Below are 27,292 nucleotides of genomic sequence, written 5' to 3'. Positions count from 1 at the left end.
TGCCAGATCTCAATATTTAGTAATTTTTTTCCAGTTCTTTGTTGTTAGTGTTGTTATCGCTGGGTACTGTGATATTAATAATCCAAACCTGTCGATGTTCAATAATTGTGATGTCAGGTTTGTGTTCCAAATGCCGATCAGTTTGTATTCTAAAGTTCCAGAGAATTTTTGTTGTTTTGTTTTTCAATACTGTCTCTATTCTATGCTGCCACCAGTTATCAGAAGTAGTAGAAAAGCCATATTTTTTTGCATGCATGCTAATGAATTATTTTGGCCACTTGATCATGGCGGTATTTATAATCAGTTTGAGCTATCTTGCTGCAGGCACTGATCAGATATTCTACAGTCTCATCTTTCTGATTGCATAATTGCTGTTATTATTGATGTTCAAAATTTTGCTTTGATTGCATTAGTTTTTAATGCCTGTTCTTGTGCTGCTAGAATAAATCCTTCCGTTTCTTTTTTAATATATCACTATTGTAGTCAGTCATTGCCATGTCTGGTTCACATTAATTTTTTACTCAGTATCTTGGAGAAATTGGCCATGCAACAGTTTCTTTTTCCAGCACACAGATCGTGAGCAAAGAGTTTTTCTAATTCCATTAGATTTTACTTTACACATGGTTTTTTTTTTTTTTTGAAAACTTTCAAACCATTATAAAATTAGACAGAGTAGTAATTTATAATTCAGTTCCTGAAACTAACAGTTTGTAGTTGCACTGGAGATGCAGTTAGAAATTTTCAAAATAAGCGTAAATTTTGAATCATTCTGACTTTATCTCCCCACTGAGTTCCAGGAACTGGATTATAATTTACTACTGTCTAATTTTCTAATCATTTCAAAGTTTTCAAAAAAAAAAAAAAATGCAAAATAAAATCAGGTGAAATTGGATAAGTCCTTCTACTCAAAAACAAATGATGTTAAATTGCATTACTAACTTTCAGATTATTCTTTAATGTATGTTTCATATGTTTTCACCACATCCTATATACACCAGTTAAGTATTGGATATTATTGAAATAAGCATTTTGCAAATAGTGCAAAAAAAAAATTGTTGCAATTTTAAGCAAAAGTTGAAAGCAACTTGAGATACCAATGAAATATTATTGGATATAAATTTTTGATATTAAAATGAATCTCATAATCTGAGAGTTAGTAATGCAATTTAACATCATTTGTTCATAATGAACAAATGTTGTTAAGCATGATGATCCGTGCAATAGTATTTTGCAAAAAGTTCAGATATATAGCCAGCCTGGCTGGCCGAGTGGTTAGCATATCCACTCTCCCACCAAAAGGCTGCGCGCTCGAATCCCGCCGTGGGCATGGATGTTTGTGATTGTTTTTGGAAATATTAGTGATGGTGGGCAGCGGTAGATGGCGTTGGTTTAGTTGCAGTTAGTTGGTGGATTCAGTGGCTGAGACAGTAGGTGCCCTCCCTCGATGAGTCCTTGGACTCCAGGGAGTCCAAAGACTCATTATTATTATTAATAATTTATTACATAATCATCATCATCACATTCCTGATATGTACCCTGAGGGATCATCATTAAATTCCTGATATATATAAACTCAAGGGGGTGTACAGAATATGATAGTACTACATGAAAAATTATATTATTACTAACTTCCTATCTACAATTTTCCTCCAAATCAGTCTGTTACCTGTCAAGATTCGAACATTATCAGATCTTATATTTTTATCTTCTAAGGCACTTTTTACTGTATCACCCCACCTATATCTAGGTCTTCCTCTGGGTCTTTTTCCTGCCAACCTGGCAGAGAACATTTGTTTTGCTAATCTTTCCTCTCCCATTCTGTTTAAGTGACCATACCACCTGAGATTAGCTCTGCTAACGCATTCTTGGATGCTGACAATGTCAATAATAAAGTTAGTTTAATCCTTTATCCAAGTGTCAGCAAATAAAGTTTGCACCTGAAAATATCTTCAGGACTGGGGTAAGGTAGTACAACACTGGGAAACTTGTAGCAAAGGTGGAGCAAGTTCACATCACTCCTGTCTCAGTGTTTCCCATAATGCAAAACACATCTCCTTGCTGATATGTATAATGTTATGCATTTAGGGAAGGACCACTACCCAGACTAGTTTCAACCTTTATTGAGGTCTCTTCAGTGGGAGCCAGGCTCAGAGGTGGAAATACCAGGCAGGAGCAATAGCGAGGTCATCTTTACCTATAGGAGTTGCCAAAAGGTGTGCCACCATTTTATTAAATTACTCTGGATTTAGAGAAAGATGTAGAAAGTTTATTTTTCACTTGGTTAGACTATAATAAATTTAGTTTAATCCTTTATCCAAGTGTGAGCAAACAAATTTTGTGCCTGAAAATATCTTCAGGACTGGGGTAAGGTAGTACAACACCGGGAAACTCATTGCAAAGGTGGAGCAAGCTAACATTACTCCTATCTCAGTATCTCCCGTAATGCAAAACACATCCTTCCTTACAGACAACCTCACCACATGCCTCTCTGGCTGAATCAATCAATGTTTCCTTCAGGGCTTGTTTCCTTCAGCACTGAATCTCCAAGGTTTGGTTCCTGTTCTCAAACTCTTTAATTTTTTCTTCAATCATGTTTGTGTATTTTAGTCTGCCGTTCACATCTGATAGCTGCTCAACTTTTATTCACTTTAAAACTTTCTTACATGTTATTCTTTTCGATATGAAATTCAATTTTATCCTGCTCAAGACTAAATGATGATCACTTCCAATTTCAAATCCTCTGTACACTCTGGTGTCTTGCACCAGGGAGAAAACCACTATCAACAATAACATTGTCAATGAGACTTTTCTTATTCCTTGTCTCTTCTCTCCATGTGAATTTGTGCACATTTTTATGTTGGAACATTGTGTTAGTAGCTCAGTCCATGTCCTGAGCAGAAATCCAACAGGTATTTGTCATTATTATTAGCTTTGCACTTTTCTCCAAATTTTCCCAATATATTTTTGTATGTCTGACAATCATTTCCTACACTGCTATTTAGCTCCCCAACAAAGACCAACTTTTCCTTTTTCATTGTGTCAGCTGCTTTCTCAGCCTCAAAAAATTCCTGCACTTCTACCTTAGTAGAACCTTTTATATGACCATAGGCACAAATAAGTTTCATTGTCCAGTTCCCAGTTCTCATATTTGCTCACATCACTCTACTTGAGACTGCCTGCCATTCAAGAATATATGAAGCTTTAGTATTTAGTGTTGAATACTATGTCTACTCCTTCTTTTCCTTGATTGCCATTGCCTGAGTATAACATTTTGTATTTAGTGCTCAGAAAGATTTCACTAATTTTTGTTTCGGTCACCGCTATTATGTCGATCTGGTAGTTATCCAATTCCTCAGCTAGCTCCATTTCTTTGCCATTCAGGCTTCTTATGTTGATAGTACTGATCTTGAACGATGGTGATGTTGTGTTGGGATGGGTTTTAGGATTTGTTCCAGTAGCTTACTTTTTGCTGGTTACCTGGTGAAAACAACGAGGGCCTTGTTTAACCGGGCGACATCCTAGCCGGCATGAAATTCTGTCGTGTTGTACCATCATTTTTTATGGACAGATGCAGGGGAAATGTTGTACCAACATTTCCCCTGCATCTGTCCTTTAAGCAACTTAAATGTTTCTATTATATCCCTCTTTTTTTCCTATCAATCAACTTTTGCATTCCACAGGCCACTCATCACCTAAGTCACTCACCTCTGAATCCCCCTCTACCACTTCCTTATCCCCAGGAAACCTTGGGATCCGACTTGAGCAGAGTAATCTAGATGTGGGCATATCAAGGCCTTATTAAGAGGAATAAGAGCAGTACAAGGCTCAAGCTAGGAAGGTTACCAGCATAGTGTTACACCTGATATCTTAAGAATGTAGAATTCTCAGCTATCATGGTGTAACATGAAGAATAAATAAATTAAAAACCCTGCATAAAAGATAATAGATGAATTATTTAAGAGACAAGGAAATATTCTTGCATCCAATAAAATATAAAGGTGTTTGTTTGTTGAACTAACTAACAAATAGAAAGAAAGAAAGAATATATTAATGTTGTAATATGATATAAAAGAGAAAATTTATCAAAGTAAGACAGAAAAGGATTAGTCATAAGAAATGGTATGTGAGAGGCTAGAGATTAAATTCATAGAAAAATTTTGGAAAGGGGATTAAGTTAGAGGCTAGCACAAGAAAAACAACAGAAAATCGCTTAGGGTCAATTCCCGGATTGAGACTTCATTACAGGCTCGCCGATCAAATGACGTTTGTCAGAAAAATGCCATCCTAATTGGTCGGTAAAGTCAAGTCAAAAGGGGGGGGGCGGAGAAAAGAAGTTAGAGAAGGTGCCATTAGGAAAGAGGGTATAAAAAGGTTAGAACCCTCCCCAAAAGGGGAGACTCTTTTTGTCTTTTGGTTTTGGTTCTGTTCAGGAGAGTTCTTCGCGAGCTCTTTCGTGGGGATTTCACGGTGTTTTCCTGAGTGGCGAGATAGGGGTTATATCTCCGTCGTCACAACATGGAAACGAAAATGAGCGGGATTTCGATTCTGTACTTCCTATGTAAGAAGTGAGGAATGTTATATAGTCAAAGAAAAGAAAGCATATTCTTTGTGTTTCAACTCCAGTGTCAACTACGAGAAAGGGAAAGAAGTAAAGAAATTGATGTCCACGTCGCGAATTGTACAGCCGTTATATAGATGATTCGAACTGTGTCCTAAGTTACGAGAGGTTAAGACCGCGTAAGCATAATTCAATTCCAAAAGGAACGTAGGAGAAACAGATTATCAGAGAGGTTATACCAAGATAGTTCGATCAGAAAAAGGTAGAGGCCCATATGGAAAATTCAAGAAAGAAAGGTACTGTAAAATATATCTCGTGTTAACTAAGGTTTGTCTGTATTAGTTATCATTATTCTAATACTGAACTGTTGAAGTGACCAAGAAAACAATACTAGGACTTTAGTATATGACAGAATATTATGAAAGTAAAATAATAATAAATTTAGTTTAACCCTTTATCCAAGTGTGAGCAAACAAAGTTTGCGCCTGAAAGTATCTTCAGGACTGGGGTAAGGTGGTACAACACCAGGGCAACTCGATGCAAAGGTGGAGCAACACTCCTGTCTCAGTATCTCCTATAATGAAAACACATCTCCTTGTGGATATGTCTAATGTTATGCATTAAGGGAAGGGCCACTACCCAGACTAGTTTCAACCTTTATTGAGGTCTCTTCAGTGGGAGCCAGGCCCAAGCTGAGATACCAGGCAGAAGCATTCGCAGGTCATCTCTACCTATAGGAGTTGCTAAGTGGTGTGCCACCCTTTTTTAATAAATTACTCTGGATTTAGAGAAAGATGTTGAAAGTTTATTTTTCACTTGGTTAGAGTATAATAAATTTAGTTTAATCCTTTATCCAAGTGTGAGCAAACAAAGTTTGCACCTGAAAGTATCTTCAGGACTGGGGTAAGGTGGTACAACACCAGGACAACTCGATGCAAAGGTGGAGCAAGCTACCAACTAGTCTGAGTAGTGTCCCTTCCCTTAATGCATAACATTAGACATATCCACAAGGAGATGTGTTTTGCATTATAGGAGATACTGAGACAGGAGTGTTGGTGGCTTGCTCCACCTTTGCATCGAGTTGCCCTGTGTTGTACCACCTTACCCCAGTCCTGAAGATACTTTCAGGTGCAAACTTTGTTTGCTCACACTTGGATAAAGGATTAAACTAAATTTATTATACTCTAACCAAGTGAAAAATAAACTTTCAACATCTTTCTCTAAATCCAGAGTAATTTATTAAAAAAGGGTGGCACACCACTTAGCAACTCCTATAGGTAGAGATGACCTGCGAATGCTTCTGCCTGGTATCTCAGCTTGGGCCTGGCTCCCACTGAAGAGACCTCAATAAAGGTTGAAACTAGTCTGGGTAGTGGCCTTTCCCTTAATGCATAACATTAGACATATCCACAAGGAGATGTGTTTTGCATTATAGGAGATACTGAGACAGGAGTGTTGGTAGTTTGCTCCACCTTTGCATTGAGTTTCCCTGGTGTTGTACCACCTTACCCCAGTCCTGAAGATACTTTCAGGCGCAAACCTTGTTTGCTCACACTTGGATAAAGGATTAAACTAAATTTATTATACTCTAACCAAGTGAAAAAATAAACTTTCAATTTCAATAATGAAAGTAAGCTTACTAATGTTAATATTATATGAGTAATTAAGTGTCCTGAGAATTTTGCATGTCTAATATATTGTATAAGAAAGTTTAAATGTCATAGTTATGTGTCAGTGCAGTAAATGGTTTAGTTAATCTACTTAAGTTTGGATAGTTAAATAGTGTGAATTAATCTTATATGTCCGTGTCAAATGAATTTATGTGTTGAATGTGTATGCCGGCATGATCGTAATACCCATTATAGGATCATAGTTTAATCATTTATGATAAGCTAATGTCAGTTTGTAAATATTTAGTATAGCATTGAATTGAGTAATAACTAATATTTGAATTGTACCATGTTAAGGAATTTAATAAACCTTTTGTCCAATGATAAAACAGTTGTCTGAAATTGCTGTCCAATGCACCACTTGAAAAATTACGAACCTAATCACGCGGAATGTTAAGAAACGAGATAAAGTGTCACGACTGCAACATAGTTTCACTTTCAGACATATTTTAGTTCTTTCTCCTTGTTTTTGTATATAATATCTTAAACTAAATGTCCCAAAAGGCGCAGCATAATACAGATATTAGGGATACTAAGGGGAGAATTAACTTAAGTATTAGTAAAAATTTTGGTGATATCTCGTGCGTAGATAATAGTTGAACATAGATAAAGGGGAAATAACTAGATAGAATAAAAATCATAAATTGGGACACAACAATAGTAAGAAAAGCTCTCAGATTATGAGAAGACCTTAGCCAAAGAGATCAAGGGTAATCCCAAAGAGTTCTTCCACTATGTGGCAAGTAAAAGGAAGAATGACTTCGGAAGGATAACTTTAGTGGGTGCTGATGGTATTGAGGTGACAAAATCAGATGTAATAGTCGAGTTACTGAATGATCCCTTTACAAAAGTCTGTCACCCAAGTGAAGATATCTCTGTACCTGTAGCAATAACTAATGTCAGAATTGAAGCTAAGAAATCAGAGGTATTTAATATATTGCAAAATTTAAATGCAAACACTGCTGTAGGTTTAGATGGAATATCAGCTCGGGTGTTGTGTGAATGTGCAAAGGAATTGTCAACCCCCTCTTACTTGGATATTTAACTTAAGTTTGAACTCTGGTATGGTCCCTAGGGAGTGGAAGTTAGGCAAAGTGGTTCCTTTGCATAAGGACCCAGACCAATCACCATCTCAGGAGTAGTGGTAAAAGTATTGGAAAAGTTGGTTAAAGACAAAATTCAAGAATGGGTGGATCAGGATATGATACTCTATAGAGACCAACACGGTTTTGTTAAAGGTAGATCCTGCCTTAGCAATCTATTAACTTTTCATAATAGAATGACATCTGAGTTGGACAAAGGAACTGGCTACACAGTGGTACTTCTGGATTTTGCTAAGGCTTTTGACAGGATACCCCATGGAACACTGTTATGCAAATTGGAGCAGATAGGAATGGATACTAAATGGGTGATATGGATAGGAGAATGGCTCAGGGAGAGATACCAGAAGGTGGTGTATGGAGGAGCCGAGTCCAGGATGAGGCAGGTGACCCGTGGTGTGCCTCAGGGCTTTGTGCTTGGGCCATTGTTGTTTAATTTGTATATAAATGATATAGGAAATGGCTTAAAGGGAGATATTCAGTTGTTTGCTGATGATGCAAAGTTGGGTAGCGCAATAAAAAATCAAGCTGATGTTGAAAGTTTGCAGGATGATTTAAATAAGCTGGTAGAATGGGCAAAAGGTAATGGATGTCAGTTCAATATGGAAAAGTGTAAAGTCATTCATTTTGGGATTAAAAGATTACCGGCTGTGTACTACATTGATGGAGCAGTACTCCAAGAAATATGGAAAAGTGTAAAGTCATTCATTTTGGGATTAAAAGATTACCGGCTGTGTACTACATTGATGGAGCAGTACTCCAAGAAATTGATGAGGCTAGGGACTTAGGGGTGTTGGTAGATATGGAGATGAAGTTCAGAGCACACATTGCTAAGGTGTCCAAGATTGCACATAGGATTACTTGGTTGTTGAGGAACACACTGACATCCAGAGATAAAGAGGTTATTATTCCCCTTTATAAAGCGTTGATACTTCCACATTTGGATTACTGTGCTCAGGTCTGGTCACCTGGATTCCTTGGAGATGAGGAGGCTGTTGAGAGGGTTCAGAGAAGCAGTGACTAAGTTGGTGAGTGATGTAAAAAATGCTCCCTACATTGATAGATTGAGAGCTTGTGGATTGCAGAGGTTGGTTGATAGATGGAGAAGAGGGGATATGATAGAAACATTTAAATTACTGAAAGGTTTTTGTAGGATTGATGCAGGGGAAATGTTTCAGCTGTGTGATAGTGATGGAAGAACCAAGAGGTCATCCCTGGAAATTAAAGAAGAGTGTGGTTAACAAGGGTGTGAGAACAAGGTTTTTTTCCTGGAGGGTGGTGAATGAGTGGAATTCATTGCCTGACTTAGTTGTGAGCTCTTCATCTGTAAATGAATTCAAGAAGAGATATGACAGATATTGTTTTGCTAGTTTGGGTCTCCCGCGATGAGTCTACTGACTCCATGGAGATACCCGTAATAATAATAAAATAAAAACTTTCTTATCTCTACTTGTTAATGCATTCTTCAATAGCCAAGTAATCTCATGGGTTACCTTATCAATATGTCCTCTAAACTTCAACTCTCTGTCTACCACCACTCCTAAATCTCTAGTTTCATCTATTTTCTGGAGTACAGTGCCATCAATGTAATACACAGCCTGTAATCTGTTTATTCCAAAATGCATACCTTTACATTTCTGGACATTAAACTGACACCCATTAACTTTTGTCCATACTGACAGCCTATTTAAATCTTCCTGCAAGCTCTCTACATCGCCTTGATTAACTATTGCTCCACCTAATTTCGCATCATCAACAAACAACTGAATATTTCCTTTCAGGTCATTTCCTATATCATTTATGTACAAATTAAACAGCAATGATGCCAACACTTAACCTTGTAGCACACCACTTGTCACCTGTTTTCTCCTTGATTCTGCATCTCCATATACCTCTTTTTGATATCTGCATAGCAGCCACCCTCTTATCCACTTAACCAATGCCATATTCATCCCCATTTGTTCTAATTTGTGTAACAGTGTTCCATGTGGTATTCTGTCAAATGCCTTTGCAAAATCATTATGTAGCCATCTCCTTTATCCAACTTAGCTGTTACTCTATTATAAAGTTAGGCAATTACTAAAGCATGACCAGCCCTTCACAAAGCCATGTTGACCCTCATGCAGTATCATATTTTTATCTACCAATTCTTGAATTCTCTTTTTTTACCAATTTTTCTAGTACTTTTACCACCATGCCTGAGATACTGATTGGTCTATAATTTGCTACTGTAGTCTTAGAACCTCCCTTATGCAAAGGAATAATTTTGCTCTCTTTCCACTCCCTCGGAACTCTACCAGAGTTGAAACGACTTGGTCAAAGGCATTGCCAGTTCTCTTGCACATTCTAGCAAAAGCCTAACTGATATCCCATCTAATCCCACAGCTGTATTTACATTGAGATTCTGCAATATTGTAAAGACCTCAAATTCATCCACCTATGTTCCCACATTAGTGTCTGTCACATAGGTTAAAGCAGTAACCTCTCTAAGAAGATATATGCTTGCAGAGTGGTTACTCAGTAACTGAACTATTTTATCTGCTTATTCTCCTCTTGATAATCATCACTCATTAAGATTCATGAGGATCACTCATAATTATTCTTCCTCTTACTTGCCACATAACAAAAGAACTCTTTGGGATTTCTTTTGGCCTGCTTGGCTAAATTCTTCTTATAATCTGATTTTGCCTTCCTTGCCATGCTGGTCACCTTTCTTGCTTGAGCCTTGTACTGTTCATGAGTTTGCTGGTCACCTTTCTCTTTATATACCCTCCACAGCATATTCTTCCTCTGCAGCTTGTGCTTAATGATATTACTCATCCATCTACCTCCTATCCGATTAACCCTCCTTACCTTAGGCATACAATTTAATACTGCTTCCTGTATATGACTCTAACTATATCCCACTACTAGCATCCTTACTATGCAGTGTTTTATGCAATGGTACAGATTTAAGATTCTTCCTAAGCATGTCATAATCACCTGCCTTGTAGTTCCACAAATACCCCTTCTTGATAGAATATTCTTCATGTTTTACAATCTCCCGAGTGAAGACCATATGGTCACGTTCACCAATTGGAGGCAATGTTGTCACCTTGGTTATGGATAGCTCTTCTGATCCTATTTCCAGGTCCAATACTCTCCCAACCCTAGTCTCCTCCATCACATGCTGCCTTAAGTAATTATCCCTCAGCAGGTATATGATTCTGTTTCCTTTCTACCATTCAATCTTTCTTCCTTCCAGTCTCTATCTCCATAGTTGAAGTCCCCCATAATAGTCGCTCGACTTTTACTCATTGTACTAATGTCTTCCAGATCATCTGTAGAACTCCCTGGCCTATTGAACTTAATCTGACACCAGATTGTTTCAAATGAACAGCCATCCTCCCACCTTTCTCCTATTCCTTTTGGTTACAGTTCATCTGTTATCATCAGCAGCAGTACTCCTTTCCCCCTCATCTTGTCTTATAAATCATGTCTTTAAGTCAAATGAATAAAGGTTGCTCCATCACAGTTCATCCTTTAATGGCTCTACAATTGCTGTTAAGGCATTAATGGCAAAGTAAGTTAATTACATGATAAAAAGCAGTAAGCTGCTCATGTTTTGAACCTTGAAAATCCTAAGGTGGTTTCTATATTTCACCCACTTTAACCAGTAAGGTGGTTAAATGATAGAAAAGATAATTATCATTCTCCAAATCTTATCTTGAACAAAAGGACTTTTCTAATTTCATTTGACTTTTTTTGTGCATTTTTGTAAACAGACCCATTAGTTCTAGGGAAGCTGAGTTGCAAGAGATGGATCGGGAGAATTTAAGAGGTAGAGGTGTTGAACATATTACACGAACTTGATGCTAACACAGCATTGGTTAGATGAGATGCTAGCATGCATGTTAAAGGAGAATTAGCTATGCTCCTAAGTTTGAGTCCCAACACAAATTCAGTTCTTAATGAGTGGAAGGAGGGGTAAAATTTCAGTATATAGGGCTTGAGCTAGAGCTGATGCTGACACTTATAGATCAGTCTATATCTCTGGAGTAATCATTAAAATATGAGATAAAGTGTTAATAATTTCATCCAGAGGTGGGCAGATAACACTTTGATCTTTTTTAGAGGACAGCATGGCTTTGTTAAAGGTAGGTCTTGTTTTACCAATCCACATACATTACATTAGAGTGACAACAGAGTTTGACAAGGTGGAATGGATATACAATGATTTTATTTAAATTTTGCTGAGGCATTTGACATAATTCTACACAGGTTATTAGACCAACTCAAAAGGGATAGGTTTGCATAATAAGCTTGTGCATGGATTCGTTGAAGTGTGGTCTGACAAGTATCAAAGAAATGTATGGAGAATCTGAAACTATGAAGATGAGAGGGTGCCACAGGGTTCTCTCCTTAAACTCTCCTGTTTAACTTGCATATTAATGACATTGGAAATGGTCTAGGGAGAAAAACATTCAATTATGTACAGATAATACTATGTTGTGTGAGATGATAAATACTTCTGATTCAGAATTCTTTCAAGCTCTTTTTAATGACAGTTTAATGTTGCTAAGTTCAAGGTTATGCATTTTGGGCTGAAGATATTGCAGGTGGTGTATATATTCCCATTATATTAATGGGAATATGCTGCAAGTGATCAGTGAATCTAGAGATTTAGAAATAATGGTGGACAGTGAGTTTTAAAGTTTAGAAGCCATATTACCAAGATGTTAAGACATCACATCAGATAACTGTAATGTTGAAGAGAACACTAGCTTGGAATAAGGAAGTTGTTCTCTCACTTTACAAAGCTATATCTGGTCTACTGTGCTCAGGTATGCTGTTACATGAAGATGACATATCTGTGAAAAAGGTCCAGCACCAGCTAAGCAAAATCACATCTGGCTTGCAAAACCTTGCAAAATCTGAAGATAGTGTGAAGGAGTGTGGCTTCAAAAATCAAAGTTTTGAGTAATTGAAGAAGGAGAGGATATATGATATAAATATGCAAGCTGCTTATGGGTTCTTATAATATAGATATTGTTAAAACACATAAATCTTGGAAAATTTCAACTTGTGACAGGTGCAGGATCATTCCTGGAACTGAGTAAGGGTATGTTAGGAAGAATGAGAAATCTAGTTTCTTAAATGGCTTGTGAATGAATGGAATAAGCTGCCAGTGGACATTGAGAGTGCATCTTTTGGTGAATATTTTTAAAGAGAGAGAGAGAGAGAGAGAGATTATTATTTATTGCACAGGTATTTCCATGGAATCCAAAGATTCATCACGGAAAACCCAAACTACCCACATAGTATCTATAATTTCTCTCCTTGAAATCACCAACTTAATGAAGAATTAGGATAGGTTGTAGATTGATCAGTAATCTGAGGTATGCTGATGATACTGCACACCTCTGTAATGACAAAAAAGAACTAGGACAAATTCTTGATAAAATTAACAAGATCAGTAATAACAGAGGATTTCAACTCAGTCCTAGCAAGACAAAGATTATGGTTCTCAAAGGAAATACAAACAGGGAAGCTCTTGAAAAACAAGTGTACCTTAATGAAGAAAGAACTGAGGAAGTCAGGAAGTTTGAGTACCTGGGATCCATTATTAATATGAAGAATTGCATCATCAGAAGATTAGGAATGGCTAAAACAACAGTCAGAGACTTGTCTGAAATCTGGAATGCTGGATCTATCTCAATGGGAACAAAGTTGAGGATTTTGGATGCAGTTGTTTTTCCAACAGCGACTTATGGATGTCAGACATGGAACCTAATGAAGTCAGATAAGTAAAGCATAGCTGCTTTTGAGATGTGGTGTTACAGAAGGCTGTTGAGGATATCATATACTGAAAGACACACAAATGAATGGGTGTTAGAAAAAATCAGTAGAACTTTAAGGCTCCTTAAGGATATTGACAGAAGGAAGTTAAAATATTTTGGACGCATAGAAAGGATGGAAGGAGGACTTCTCAGAACAGTAATAGAAGGTAAAGTTCCTAGAAAAAGAAGAAGTGGGGGCAGGCCATCGATGAGATGGATGGAGAGTGTGTGTGTGGAGTGACTGATCTTCAGAGAGTTGAAGCCTCCAAAAAAGCATACAACAGGAGCGCATGGTGAGGCCATCACTGAGCATTGGAGCGACCATACAGCATTTGTGGATGTCCAGTGAACATATGAGATGAGAAACCATCAACAGACAAAGCACTCCCTGGAAGTGTAATTCCAGGGAGGAATCCTTCTGGAAATGTTCCTTTCTGGGGCTCTCCCTGGAGGTGCTTAAATATAATAATAATAATTATTATTATTTAGATTTCTGTATAATAATTAAAAAAGTGATCTTTATATAGATGTTGTTGTTATCTTGTGCAGATGGTCAGAAATTGAGGTATTTTGCAAATATTATTAGTAATATTACCAATCATCCAATTAAGATGGATGATTAGTAATATTAAGCATGAGCTGCAGACAAAGAAAATGTTGTGGAGGGTGTATAAGAAGAAAGGTGACCAGCATGGTAGGGAAGACAAAATCAGGTTATGAGAAAAAAAAATTAACTGAACAAGTGAAAGGAAATCCCAGAGAGTTTTTTCATTATGTAGCAAGTAGGAAGAAGATGAATATAGAAAGATAACTTGAATGAGTGCAGATAGTACAGAGGTAACAGAGGGAGATGAAATTGTGGTTCCATAAGTTTCGCCTGACTAACTTTTAGAGGTAATAAAAAGGAAACAACTGAGTCACTTTTTGCATCTGAATTTACATTTCTATGCCCTTGAAAAAATAGTCTATACTTTTGTCTGCAAAATGGCCTAAAACTGCATTTTTCACCTCATTGTCATTTGTAAATTTTCTTCCTCGAAGATATTTCTTCAGTTTCAAGAAGAGGTAATAGTCACTGTGTGCTAGATCTGGGTTGTAGGATGGATGTTCAGTCTTCTGGAAGCCACAGTCCTTCACTGCAGCTTTCAATAATAGCTATATGAACTGGAGAATTGTTCTGAAGCAGGCGAACACCATGACTTGGCATTCCTCATCTCTTCTCCTTTATGGCGTCGCATAGTTTGTGCAGGAATGAAGCATAATATTCTGCATTCATGGTGGTATTCCTTTCCTTGAAGTCAATCAAGAGAATTTCCCCAGCAATCCCAAAAAGATTATTGCCATGATCTTGGTGCACTGAGTGACCTTGGCTTTTGTTGGAAGTGCTTCGCCTGGTTTGCACCACTCCATGGATTCCCTTTTTAAGTTTTACGATCATGGTTTCATCCCCGGTGACAGTGGATTCCAGCACTTCTCTTTGATTCACTTGGCAAAGCTCTAAAAACTTACAGGAACAGGTCACACGATGCTCCTTCTGAATTGAAGAGAGAAGTCAGACATCCACCTCACACTGACCTTCGTCATATGAAACTTCTCATGAATAATGTGAAAAGTGGTCGTTATAGAAATCCCCAACCTTGCTGACATTTCTTTGATCTTCATCCGTCTGTCATTGAGCAGTTCCTCCTCAACAAGAGAGAAACATTTTCCTCAGTCATCACTTCCACAGGCCATCTGTCACAAGGTTCATCTTTAGTGCTCTTTCTTAGGCAAAACTGTTTAGTCCATTCCTTCATGGCAGAATATGAAGGAGAAGATTCCCCCATAAACACCATCCAGTCGCTATTTGATATCACTTGGAGAAGCCCTTCATTGGTGAAAAACACTTTATCACAATGCAATACTCAATTTTTAACATTATTGCCACTTAGCATGCCACGTGTTAGTCAAATGAGTGCCTCCAACTGAATAACGCAGGTAGAGAGTTAAAACTAGTACTCTAAGCTCCCCCCATAGATGGTGCTATCTGTCATGCATGGTGTTTTAAAATTGGCACGAATTTTGTATGTCAGGGTGGAAACTTTTGGAACTTACCTCGTATTGTTATGACAGAGTTACAGGGACTGGTGTGAAAATAGAAGTGGAAATACTTAACATATTACAGAATCTGAATGAAAATACAGCTGTGGGATTGGATGGGATATTGGCTCACGTTTAAGAGAGGATTTGTTTCACAACTTACACATGTAACAAAAATTATATATTATTTGAAAATTCCGATATATTTTATCCAATGAGTTGACATTGTCGGGGAGATAGACCGTTAATTACATATTAATGGTCTATTTCCCTGACAATCCACTCATGTTGGATGAAACATATTGGAATTTTTGAATACTATATAATTTTGTTACACGTGAAAGCTGTGAAACTTACTAAGAAGATGAATCAAAATAATGAGTCATAAATCATGCATATATTAGCTTGTGTCATGGTCCCAGCTGAAGTATATGATATTACACTATTAAAGTTCAAAGGAACAATTCTTGTATGTTACATAAATTAAAAAATAAATAATAAATATTAGTTTTAAAAAAAAAACTTATAAACAGTTAATAGCGATCGTGTCCCAAAACTTGGATATTGGCATATATAGTCTGAACTTTCATGTTCGGACAATTTCTTAGTATTTCACATGTTTCAAGGAAAAGATGATCAAATTTTAATTTGCTGAAGTAAAAAAAGTTTTGTTTAGAACCAAAACAGGGCCAGATTTGTCAGATTCCAAAAATGTAATATAGTCTTGATGTTCTTCATTTCTAATCAAGGCAGAACAGCTAGTCTGTCCAAAATAGAAAAGATGATATGAGCAAGGTATTTGATAGACAGTAAGGAAAGAGGTGGTAATGTATCCTTTGTTGATGGTAGGAAAGAAGAAAGATAGATTTCAGGCTAGTTTGAAGGAAGCATATACGTTAAATTTACAAAGAATCCTTGCTATTTGTTTTGAGGTTCCTTGAGATAGGGTATTGAAATTCTTTTTACATCAGATTGTACTATGGTAGAAGGATGATAACTATCAATAATTTTTCAAATGGTAGTTTTGTTGTATCCATTACAAAATAATTTACCTACAAAGGATACATTACTACCTCTTTCCTATTTTGGACAGACTGACTGCTCTGCCTTCATTAGAATTGAAGAACATCAAGACTATATTACATTTTTGGAATCTGACAAGTCTGGCCTTGTTTCTGATGCTATTGACACTAGGCATAGAGTTCTTTGAAACCAAACAAAACTTCTTCACTCCTGCAGGTTCAAATTTGATCATCTTTTCCTTGAAACATGTGAAATGTTAAGAAATCATCCAAACCTGAACTGATCAGACTGTATGCCAATATCCAAGTTTTGGGAAGCGATCACTATTAACTGTTCATAATTTTTTATTTTAATTAATAATATTTATTTTGATTCATCTTTTGAATGTAGTTAATGGCCTATCCCTCTGACAATGTTCATGTAACATTGGATGAAATATGTTGGAGTTTTTGAATAAATTCTATATAATTTTTGTTACGTGTGTAAGCCACGAAACTTACTTTAATATGTCTAGTGCACATGTTCGATTAAAGTTATTAATATGGTACTTTATGATGAGCAGCATGATTTTTTATGAAGGGTCAGTCGTGCCTTAGTAATCTACTAACTTTTTATATTAGTTTTATATTAAAGTTTGACAGGATACTATGCGGAACTCTGTTACACAAACTGCAATAAATAGGAATGGATAGGAAACTGCTGATATGGATAAAAGGGGTAACCAAGGGGTGATCTAATCAATATCCACTTAATTTTGAATAATATAAAACTATATTAGTTTTATATTAAAGTTTGATGGGTTACCACGTGGAACTCTGTTACATGAACTGCAACAAATGGGAATGGATAGGAAACTGCTGATATGGATAAAAGGGATGACCAATACATAGATAACAAAAAGTAGTATATGAAGGAGCAGAATCCAGGAGAAGCCAGGTAACTAGTGGTGTCCTGCCAGGCTCTGTAGTTGGACCACTCCTGTTTAATTTGTACATAAATGTTATAGAAAATAATTTGAAAGGAGATATTCAGTTGTTTACCGATGATGAAAGTTAGATAGGGTAATAGTTAATCAGGGTGATGTAGAGAGTTTGCAGGATGATTTAAATAGGCTGACAGTATGGGCAAAACATAATGGTTCTCAATTTAATGTAGAAGAGTGTAAAGTTATGCATTTTGGGATACAAAGATTACATGCTGTGTATTACATTGAGGGAACCGTACTCCAGGAAATCGATGAAGCCAGGGATTTGGAAATAGTAGTAGTAGATAGTTAAAGTTTAGAGGGCATATTGCTAAAGTAGCCAAGGTTGCTCAAAGAATTACTTGGCTGTTGTAGAATATACTAAAGTAGACATTAGGGGAATTATCATTCCACTTTATAAGCCTTAATACGACAGCTGAATTACTGTGCTTAGGTCTGGTCACTTGAGTTTCTTCGGGATGAGGAAGTCATAGAGAGGATCCAGAGGCAAGTGACCAAGATGGTGAGTGGGCTGTGGAAATCTTCCTATGAAGATAGGTTGAGAGTTTGCAAATTGCAGAAGTTAGTTGATAGGCAAAAAAAAAAAGTGGGGGGGGGGGGGGGGGATATGATAGAAACATTTAAGTTACTTAAAGACTTTTATAGGATTGATGCAGGAGAAATGTTTCAGCACTTGGCTAGAACAGAACAAGAGATGATCCCTGGAAGTTGAGTAAGAGTGTGGTTAGCAAGGGCATGAGGACTATTTTTCATTTGGAGAGCAGTGAATGAATGAAATGGGTTGTCTGAGTCAGTTGTGAATGCTTTGTCCATTAATGATTTCAAGGAAGTGCATGATAAATATTGTGTTGATAATTTTAATCTCCACGATGAGTCTTAGGACTCCATGGAGATGACCCTGCAATAATAATAATTTAAAAAAGATTGCTTTAAATATATTTTGAAATTCTTCACCAGCTCAGGAAGGAAAAATATATATACAGTGGTGCGTGCCTTGGTTAACAACGGCCTCAGATAACAACGTACTTGGTTAACAATGAGTGGCTTTAAGAAAAAAATCTCTTGGTTAACGACTCTCGATTATATGAACCTCTCTCTGATCTAAAAAAAACTGGAATTTTCCGATCGCACTCAGCCATGCACGGGAAGACATTGTCGAATAGAGAACAGCCACGCGGCATAGCTGTGAAGCTCAGATATGTTAGATCCATCATAGCCAGCTGTTTACATTTATTGTTTCTTTTCTTGTAGTGTACTGTGCTTTATTTTAAAATTTGTGGTTATAAATGCGTTTTATGATGAAAATGGGTATTTAAGCATTTATTTTTCGTGTTGGTTGATATAGACAATAAATCAGCGGGTGCATGTCACTGTTCGTTCGCCATCAAAAGGCAAAATCAAATCTCATCTGTATAATAATCGTTGTATCTATAAGCTCCTAATCAGTGTATGTTACGGTAAGTGCTGTATCTAATATCATCACCTTACAAGCAAAATGCACTAAGTCAAAAATTGCAGGTTTCGAATTTAACTGTTAACTTTTATTTCAAAAAGTTTTTTTTTTTTTGAACTTTTACTTTTATTTTCAGGTGACGACATGTTCTTTGTATCCCTTGTCTTAATGTTGTACAATTTGTAATAATACAGTATTTTGCATATCTTTTTTTTATAGAGTGAATTTTTTTACCCTGTGACAAAATGGGTCCCAAAAAGAAAGCTAGTGAGGGGAAAAAAAACAGAAAAATTTTCTCTATTGAAGAGAAGAAAGAAATAATAGCAAAACATCATGAAGGTGTGAAAGTTATGCAGCTAGCTGGAATATATGAAACCAGTCATTTACAATATCAACCATTTTGGCTAAGAAAGAAGAACTTATGGTAGCTAAGGTTGCTAAGGGAACTTCAAGGTTGAATGTCAGAGGGCTTCTTTTTGAGCAAATGGAAAATCTATTACTAATTTGGATCAAAGAAAGAGAAATGGCAGGCGATACTACATCTCAAAATGCAATCTGTCAGAAAGCTAAACAGATTTATCAAGATTTGAAAAAGAAGACTTTGGGATCAAGCTCTGAGATGGATGATGATGATTTCAAAGGTAGCAGAGGTTGGTTTGACAACTTTAAAAAAAGAACAGGAATTCATAGTGTGGTCAGACACGGAGAGACAGCTAGTGCTGACAAAGCAGTAGCAGATAAATTTGTCAATAGCTTTACACGAATTATAGAAGAAGGAGAATACCTACCTCAACAAGTCTTCAATTGTGATGAGACTGGGTTATTTTGGAAGAAATTGCCCAACAGGACATTTATCCCAAAAGATGAAAAAACACTTCCTTGGCATAAACCAATGAATGATAGGTTAACATTGCTTTTAGCAGCAAATGCAAGTGGAGACTGCAAGGTAAAACCAATGTTAATCTACCACTCAAAGAATCCACGAGCATTCAAAAAGTTCAATGTGTCTAAATCCAAATCTTGGTGTTTTGTCAAAGGTCACAAGAATAGAATTTAGAGACTGGGTTCGCGAAGTGTTTAGACCAACTGTCAAAGCCTATCTTGAGAAAAACAATCTGTCTCTAAAAGCCATTTTAACCTTGGATAACGCACCTGGCCATCCAATGGGCATACAAGAAGAGCTACCAGAGGAATTAGATTTTATCAAGGTTTTTTTCTTCCTCCCAAGACTACATCTCTGATTCAACCTATGGATCAGCTGATAATTGCAAATTTTAAAAAACTTTACACAAGGGCACTTTTTACCAGGTGCTTTGAAATGTGTGAGGCTACCAACATAACCCTAAGAAAATTTTGGAAGGAAGAATTCAACATTGTCATAGCAATTAGGTTAATTGTAAAGGCTTGGCAAGAAGTAACAATGAAATCTCTCAAAGCAGCATGGAGGAAACTGTGTCCTTACTTTGGTAATGAAGAAACTTCAGATGAAAGACACAAATTGGTAAAGGATATTGTGGCAACTGCTCATGATCTTAACTTGGAAGTAGAGGAAGAAGATGTTGAAGAATTATTGGAGATGCATGACCTAGAACTGACTACTGACGAGCTAAAAGAACTTTTCAAGCAGCAATGTGAAGAAAAGGAAATCGAAATTTCATCTGAAGATGAGGATCGAGAGAAAGAACAAATTACGACTGCTGAAATCAAAAATGTTTTGGCAAAGTGCAAGGAAGTTCAAAATGTTGCTATGAAATGGAATCCAAACAAATCTGAGGTTATCAGAACTGCAGATCTATTTAATGAAAAGTCCATGCAGTTTTTCAGAAACATTTTAAAAAAAAGAGGCAGAAGCAAACAACCCTAGACATGTTTTTTACAGGTATATTTGTCAAAAAACTCCGAAGTGAGCCCAATTGTCCTTCTGGTGAAGATTGATCATTAAAAACTGTTTCATGAACAATTAATTTTATTAATGTTAATTTTTTTGTAGCAAATACATATACAGTACTGTATAATAAATAAGTGATATTTACCATATTTTTATGGCATTTTAAATGAGTTTTATCTGCATTTTTAATATGTACTATGGTTGTGGGGAGGAGCCGGAACAAATTAATCGATTTTCAATTAAATCTTATGAGGAATCGCGCCTTGGATAACAACTGTTTTGGTTAACGACGGTAATCCTGGAATGGATTACTGTTATTAACCGAGGCACCACTGTATTTATTTTATTTTATTTTATTTATTTTTTTCAAAATATTCTAATACTGAAAATAAATTTTCAAAAAAACTTTCAACAATGTTCTAATATTGAAGCCTGAAATGCGCCAATAACACGTACTTTATGCAGTCATCTTCTCTGGTCACTAGTAAAAGGAGTAACTAGGATGATTCACTTTGAAAGTTTATTTTTCACTTGGTTAGACTATAATAAATTTAGTTTAATCTTTTATCCAAGTGTGAGCAAACAAAGTTTGCGCCTGAAAGTATCTTCGGGACAGGGGTAAGGTGGCACAACACCGGGCAACTCGCTGCAAAGGTGGAGCAAGCTAACACTCCTATCTCAGTATCTCCCATAATGCAAAACACATCTCCTTGCGGATATGTATATAATGTTATGCATTAAGGGAAGGGCCACTACCCAGACTAGATTCGACCTCTTTATTGAGGTTCTCTTCAGTGGGATACAGGCCCAAGTGGAGATAACAGGCAAAAGCATTAGCAAGGTCATCTCTACCTATAGGAGTTGCCAAACGGTGTGCCACCTTTTTATTAAATTACTCTGGATTTAGAGAAAGACGTTGAAAGTTTATTTTTCACTTGGTTAGATTATAATAAATTTAATTTAATCCTTTATCCAAGTGTTGAGCAAACAAAGCTTGTGCTTGAAAGTATTATACATATTCGCAAGATGTGTTTTGCATTATGGGAGACACTGAGATAGGAGTGATGTTAGCTTGCTCCACCTTTGCAACGAGTTGCCTGGTGTTGTACCAATTTACCTCAGTCCTGAAAATTCTTTCAGGCGCAAACTTTGTTTGCTCACACTTATATAAAGGATTAAACTAAATTTATTATAGTCTAACCAAGTGAAAAATAAACTTTCAGTGTCTTTCTCTAAATCCAGAGTAATTTAATAAAAAGGTGGCACACCGTTTGGCAACTCCTATAGGTAGAGGTGACCTTGCTAATGCTTCTGCCTGGTATCTCCACTTGGGCCTGGCTCCCACTGAAGAGACTTCAATAAAGGTCAGCTAGTCTGGGTGGAGGCCCTTCCCTTAATGCATAACATTATACATATCTGCAAGGAGATGTGTTTTGCATTATGGGAGATACTGAGATAAGAGTGTTAGCTTGCTCCACCTTTGCAACGAGTTGCCCGGTGTTGTACCACCTTACCGCAGTCCTGAAGATACTTTCGGGCGCAAACTTTGTTTGCTCACACTTGGATCAAGGATTAAACTAAATTTATTATAAGATGATTCACTGTTTTCCCATAAATGGCACTGATTGTACTTACAATACTATCATTCAATATCTGATGATGCATGACACTTGTCATACCAGTACAACAGAAACTTAACACCACTTTTATAGTGGTATCTTAGGTAGCTGCTTATATACTATGTTGTGAATATTTGACCTGCAAGAAAATGAATTACAATACATACTGGTGACAAGACAGACAAACTGCAACACCGTTGACCTTTGCAGGCAAGCCTACTAGCCAGTTGATCCTGGCCAGGCCATCCTAGTTTACTAGGATCCTCATCTTCCCATTTCCAGATGTCCAAGGGTCACACCACACAGCAAACATGGTGGTGGCAGGTGTTGAATCCCAGGGATGATGGTCTTATAAAAGAATAGAGCAAAGAATATGAGAACAAAAGCAGAGAAAAAGTGAAAGAATGAAAATGATCAATACCATCACTTGGAGGTTGTCTCTACACCTCAAGCAGATGCTCTGTCTCTGTATGGGATCACCACCTACAGTTGGAAGCCTGAATTGGCTTGAAAAAGTTTCAATCTCTAGAGCTGGATTTTTCAGATCCTTAACCATCCTCAGTATACTAATGTATAACATTACTAATGTGTAGCAGGGTTACAACCTTTTGAGTGTGGGATTAACATTAAAAAAAAATAATAAATAATAGTGAAAGACCAGAATGAGAAGTTTGAAGCTAAACATGTTTATGGATGTTGACAAGCAGCTGCGTATGTTTTTTACAGACTTGAGAGTTAAAACAAAGAATGATGGTGGCCAGTGCAAGTCAAAATACCTATAGAGAAGTCATAAGGCATTAAATAATGCCTATGAGAAAGTGAATGCAGTTGATCAAATAAGAGAGGGGGGGGGCATCTATTATCCATTATCCTCTTCTTCTCAAATAGTGCATCATCCCAGATGTGACATCAATATTCTAAAGTTGGATGGATTTGAGATTTATACAGTGATAGCAGACATATATAGCGATATACAGATGAGAAGTCCTATCCTAAACAGGAAAGGACACCAAACTTTTTTTGGTGCATAAAGAGGCAGTGGATATGATCTGTTTATGCCAGAAACAGCTAGAAATGTAAGAAGGAACTTTTTTTTTCACTCAGAAACTAAATTATACTTAAACCATTAACATACAAAGATGTCTGTGACAAGTATTTTGTTTATTGCACCAAAATTGATTTTGACGTATCGCAGACATTACGAAGTTCGCATCAATTTCAAACGAATTTAGAGCCAACTTTAAAAATAATTTATATGTCAAAGGGTTAAGAAATTATATTCTTTTTTCTTAGCTCACACTGGCAGAACATCAGTAAAGAACTTCAAAACCAGTCTGCATAGTAACCGCATAATACATGGCAATATACGCATCTGAAAGGAGATATGCTTACATTATGGGACACTGATGCAATCTGATGTGGATGCATAGAAATAGCCGAATAATGATGATACATTATACAGTAATACCCCCTTTAAAACACTTCTCTTTACAATGATCTGCTCATGTGACATTTTTCAGTTATGACCAATGCCTATTTTTACAATGATGCATTTGTTCATACAATGGTTTTGTATGAACAAATATGCATGACAGTCCACAGAATCATCCGATGTGCAGTTTTTGTGAACTGTTTGTTTGCCATGTCATTCTCACTTCATTTCGCTGTGAATTATAAACTGTTTGTAACTATTATTTTATTTTACAGAAATTCAATGTAAAGATGTTGCTCTGGTGAAAAGATGTGTACACCTATTACATTACATGCTAAGATTAAAATTATTAAATTTAGTGATGTTGATGTATTGAACATAGAGATAGGTCACAGGCTAAACTTACCTCATACTACTGTTGTTACAGTTGTTAAAAACAATGATAAAGTTCTTAGTGATGTAAAACATGCTATACTAATTAATACGATAGTTATTCATAAACATGACAATTGCCAAAATGTAAAAACTTTTAATGGTGTAGATCTCTAACCAAACTGGTTGGCATGTTCCCTTAAGCCAAGCTATTGAGAATTTTTCATTTTATTATTATTATTATTCAGGCCTCCATGGAGTCAAAAGACTCATCGTGGGAGGTCCTTTCTAAGAAACACAAGTCTATCAAGACTCATTGAGGGAGGTCCCTCCTAGGAAACACAAAGTCCATCATATAAAAAAAATTATATCTTATTAAACTATTATATGCGTCTACAAGTGAAAAAATGTGGGGGGGCAGTAATTCAGTATATGATATGACTACATGTCATATGATCGGTTTTTTCTTTTTTTTTTTATTATTATTATTATTTTTTTAATATATGTTGGGCCCATACACAGGAGGTTGATTGGTCAACTTATAGTACATTAGTACTGTGTATGGGTGGTGGGTTGGGAAAGGAGGAATTTGTTTACATTTGATTTGAATGACTTTAAATTGTATTCATTGGGAAACACAGCAGGTGGGAGACTGTTCCACAGTGCAGCAGTTGCAGGGATGAAGGAAGAGGAAAAGAAATTTGTTCTGTTTGTTTCTAGGTGTACTGTGAAGGGATGTTGTGCAGCAGCATGTGTTCCAATGAGCTTAGTACTGAGCCGGGGAATTATTGATGTTATTTTGGATGAGCATTTTCCATGGAAATATTTGTAGAATATACTTACTGCAGAGACTAAGGGATGGATCATTGACAAGTCTAATTGCCCTCCTCTGTATTGAGTCGAGCATTTTGAGAGAGCTTTTAGGGGCCCCCTAAAAGCTCTCTCAAAAATATACCCCCCCCCCCCCCCCGAAAATACTATGGATGGGAAATTTATGAGGTTATCCGAATCCGAAATGTGGGAGCAGTATTCAATAGTTGGGCAGATTTGTGACTTCTATAATGTTAGTAGCTGTTCACCCCTGAACAGCTACTAACATTATAGAAGTTAGTAGCTACTAACAGCTACTAACTTCTATAATGTTAGTAGCTGTTCAGGGGTGAAGTAACATCTTGAGCAGAAGAGAAATCCTAGTTTTTTTGAGGCTGAGGATGCAATGTTTGAGATATGTTTGTGTCAGGAGAGGTTTGATGTGAGGGTGATTCTGAGGAGCAAGATCTCAGGCTGTCTGGAAATTTGGGTATCATCGAAAAGGATACGGGGAAAAGTTGTTCTTTTTTATGGGAAATAGTACAGAACTGGGTTTTGTTGGCGTTGAAATTTATGAGGGTATCCGAACTTCATTGTAGGATGGCTTGGAGATCAGAATTAAGGGTGGTGGTTGATGTTCTGTATGATGAGGTAAGTTGTGTAGGGTAAGGCTTATCAAACGGTATACCTGTACTTGATTCATGCATGAGCAAACATCTGTTGGCTCATTTGCAAGTCATGTGAAAAGATTTAAAAAATGATCTCACTTCATTAGGTGAGATCTTTTTTATGTGACTCCCACCTACAAAAATTTGTAAAGGCTATAGTATATTAATACCATGGATGGGAAAATAATTTTTTTAAATTAATTTTATATATTTTGTTATATTTTTAGTTATTTTTTCCTGTAGTCCAGGTACCTTACTCTAGAGACCCAACATGGAACTTTTTGAAGCCATTTCAGACCTCCAATAAGCAAGCAATGGTTTAATACTAGACAACGAAATTCATCTCCCACAAAGACAATCATAAATATTCATGTCCACAATAGGATTCAAACCTTCAGCTTGTTGGTTAGAGTGGAGATACGCTAATCAACCAACCAGATCAGCATATGAGAATGTCAAGGAGATCAGTGTTTAAGAATATCAGTTATGAAGGATCATGAAGCTGGGTATGTTTAATCACTGCAAGATTGTCAAATGAAGAAGAGGAATGGATTGCAGTCATAAGTAATACTCATGCTAAGATTTGAAAGCTGTAAAAGAGAGTCATTTGTGTATAGAAGGAAAGATGTTATGAGTAAAAGTATACATTTCTGGTGTACTGTGGCATTTTTGAGGAAATCATCAGTCATGGCCATAGTGAATGACCAGAAAGGAAAGTGACAACCTAGTTGCAAAGAGTGGAAACAGACCTTAACGTGAAAGTTTAATAATAGTACCATATTTCATTTATAGAGCAGGGTTATCAGATAATCTAATCCTTAGTTCACTCATAGTACTAATGTGTTATTGCTCTATAACTTTGTGTACAGGATTGTCATTAAAAAAAAAAAAAAAATCTACGAATTGCATGTTGCAGTTTTTATATATTTCACATAATTTCCATAAAATTTTTAGTAGCTATTAAGGGCACTATTAACATATTAGTAATATGGTAAACAACAATTAAGATTGTTTGAACACATCTAAAGAATGTCTTCTGAAAGATTACCAAACATAGCCTTGAACATTGGAAGAAGAAGAAGACAATCAAGAGGGAGAGCAAAAATAACTTGGCTACAGTCCTTGAAGGAAAGGTCACAATTACTGAGCTTCAGAGAGATGACAGATGTGTCCCAAGATATAACCGGATGGCAAAGATTTGTTTATAGGAAAACTCATCCCATCATCTGATGGATGAGAAAGAAGAAGAGAGAATAATGAATCATTTTAGTTCGAGTATGAAATAAGAATTTAATTTCATATTTTATGGAAATACCTATTATTGGTAATCTTAAGTTAAGATTACCAATAAATTATATTCGGGATGCTTAAGGGTCAAAGTTGTATAACTGAGAGGAGACCTCCACATAGCCTTTAAAGGAATGTGGCCTTCTGACATAATGTCCAATCCTCATCTTCTTGTTAGGTATCTACCTGGATACTGAATGAATGAGGATGAGCTGGCAATTTGGGATTTAAACTTAAACTCTTATTGGTTTAAACTACAATGTAAAATGATGGTACAACATGACAGAATTTTCTTAATATTTTAGTTTTAAACTTTTTTCCCATCATCAAATATTAGTTTCTGTGTACATTATTATTGAACACATTAAATAATTTTCTTATTAATTTATTTAACCATATCTAGACAATATCAAATAATCAACAAGGCTCAACAATGGCAGTGTGCAAATGTAACAAGAAACTATTAGAGATTATTATATAATATAATAGTTATATTAGAGATATAACTATAATATTATTTATTATTATC

At 36.3% G+C, this 27,292-nt stretch overlaps 1 protein-coding gene across 6 annotated transcripts in view; it reads left to right on the top strand.

Moving 5' to 3' along the window:
• LOC150098765 (lysine-specific histone demethylase 1B-like) overlaps positions 1-27,292 on the top strand; it is a 508,665-nt gene that overhangs the window by 480,504 nt on the left and 869 nt on the right. The window lies entirely within an intron of this gene.

This window comes from Typopeltis vanoorti, chromosome 15 (assembly GCF_054136105.1).
Source record: "Typopeltis vanoorti isolate ZY-2024b chromosome 15, IOZ_Tvanoo_1.0, whole genome shotgun sequence".
Taxonomy (NCBI): domain Eukaryota; kingdom Metazoa; phylum Arthropoda; class Arachnida; order Uropygi; family Thelyphonidae; genus Typopeltis; species Typopeltis vanoorti.
This window is presented reverse-complemented; position numbering and strand designations above follow the sequence as displayed.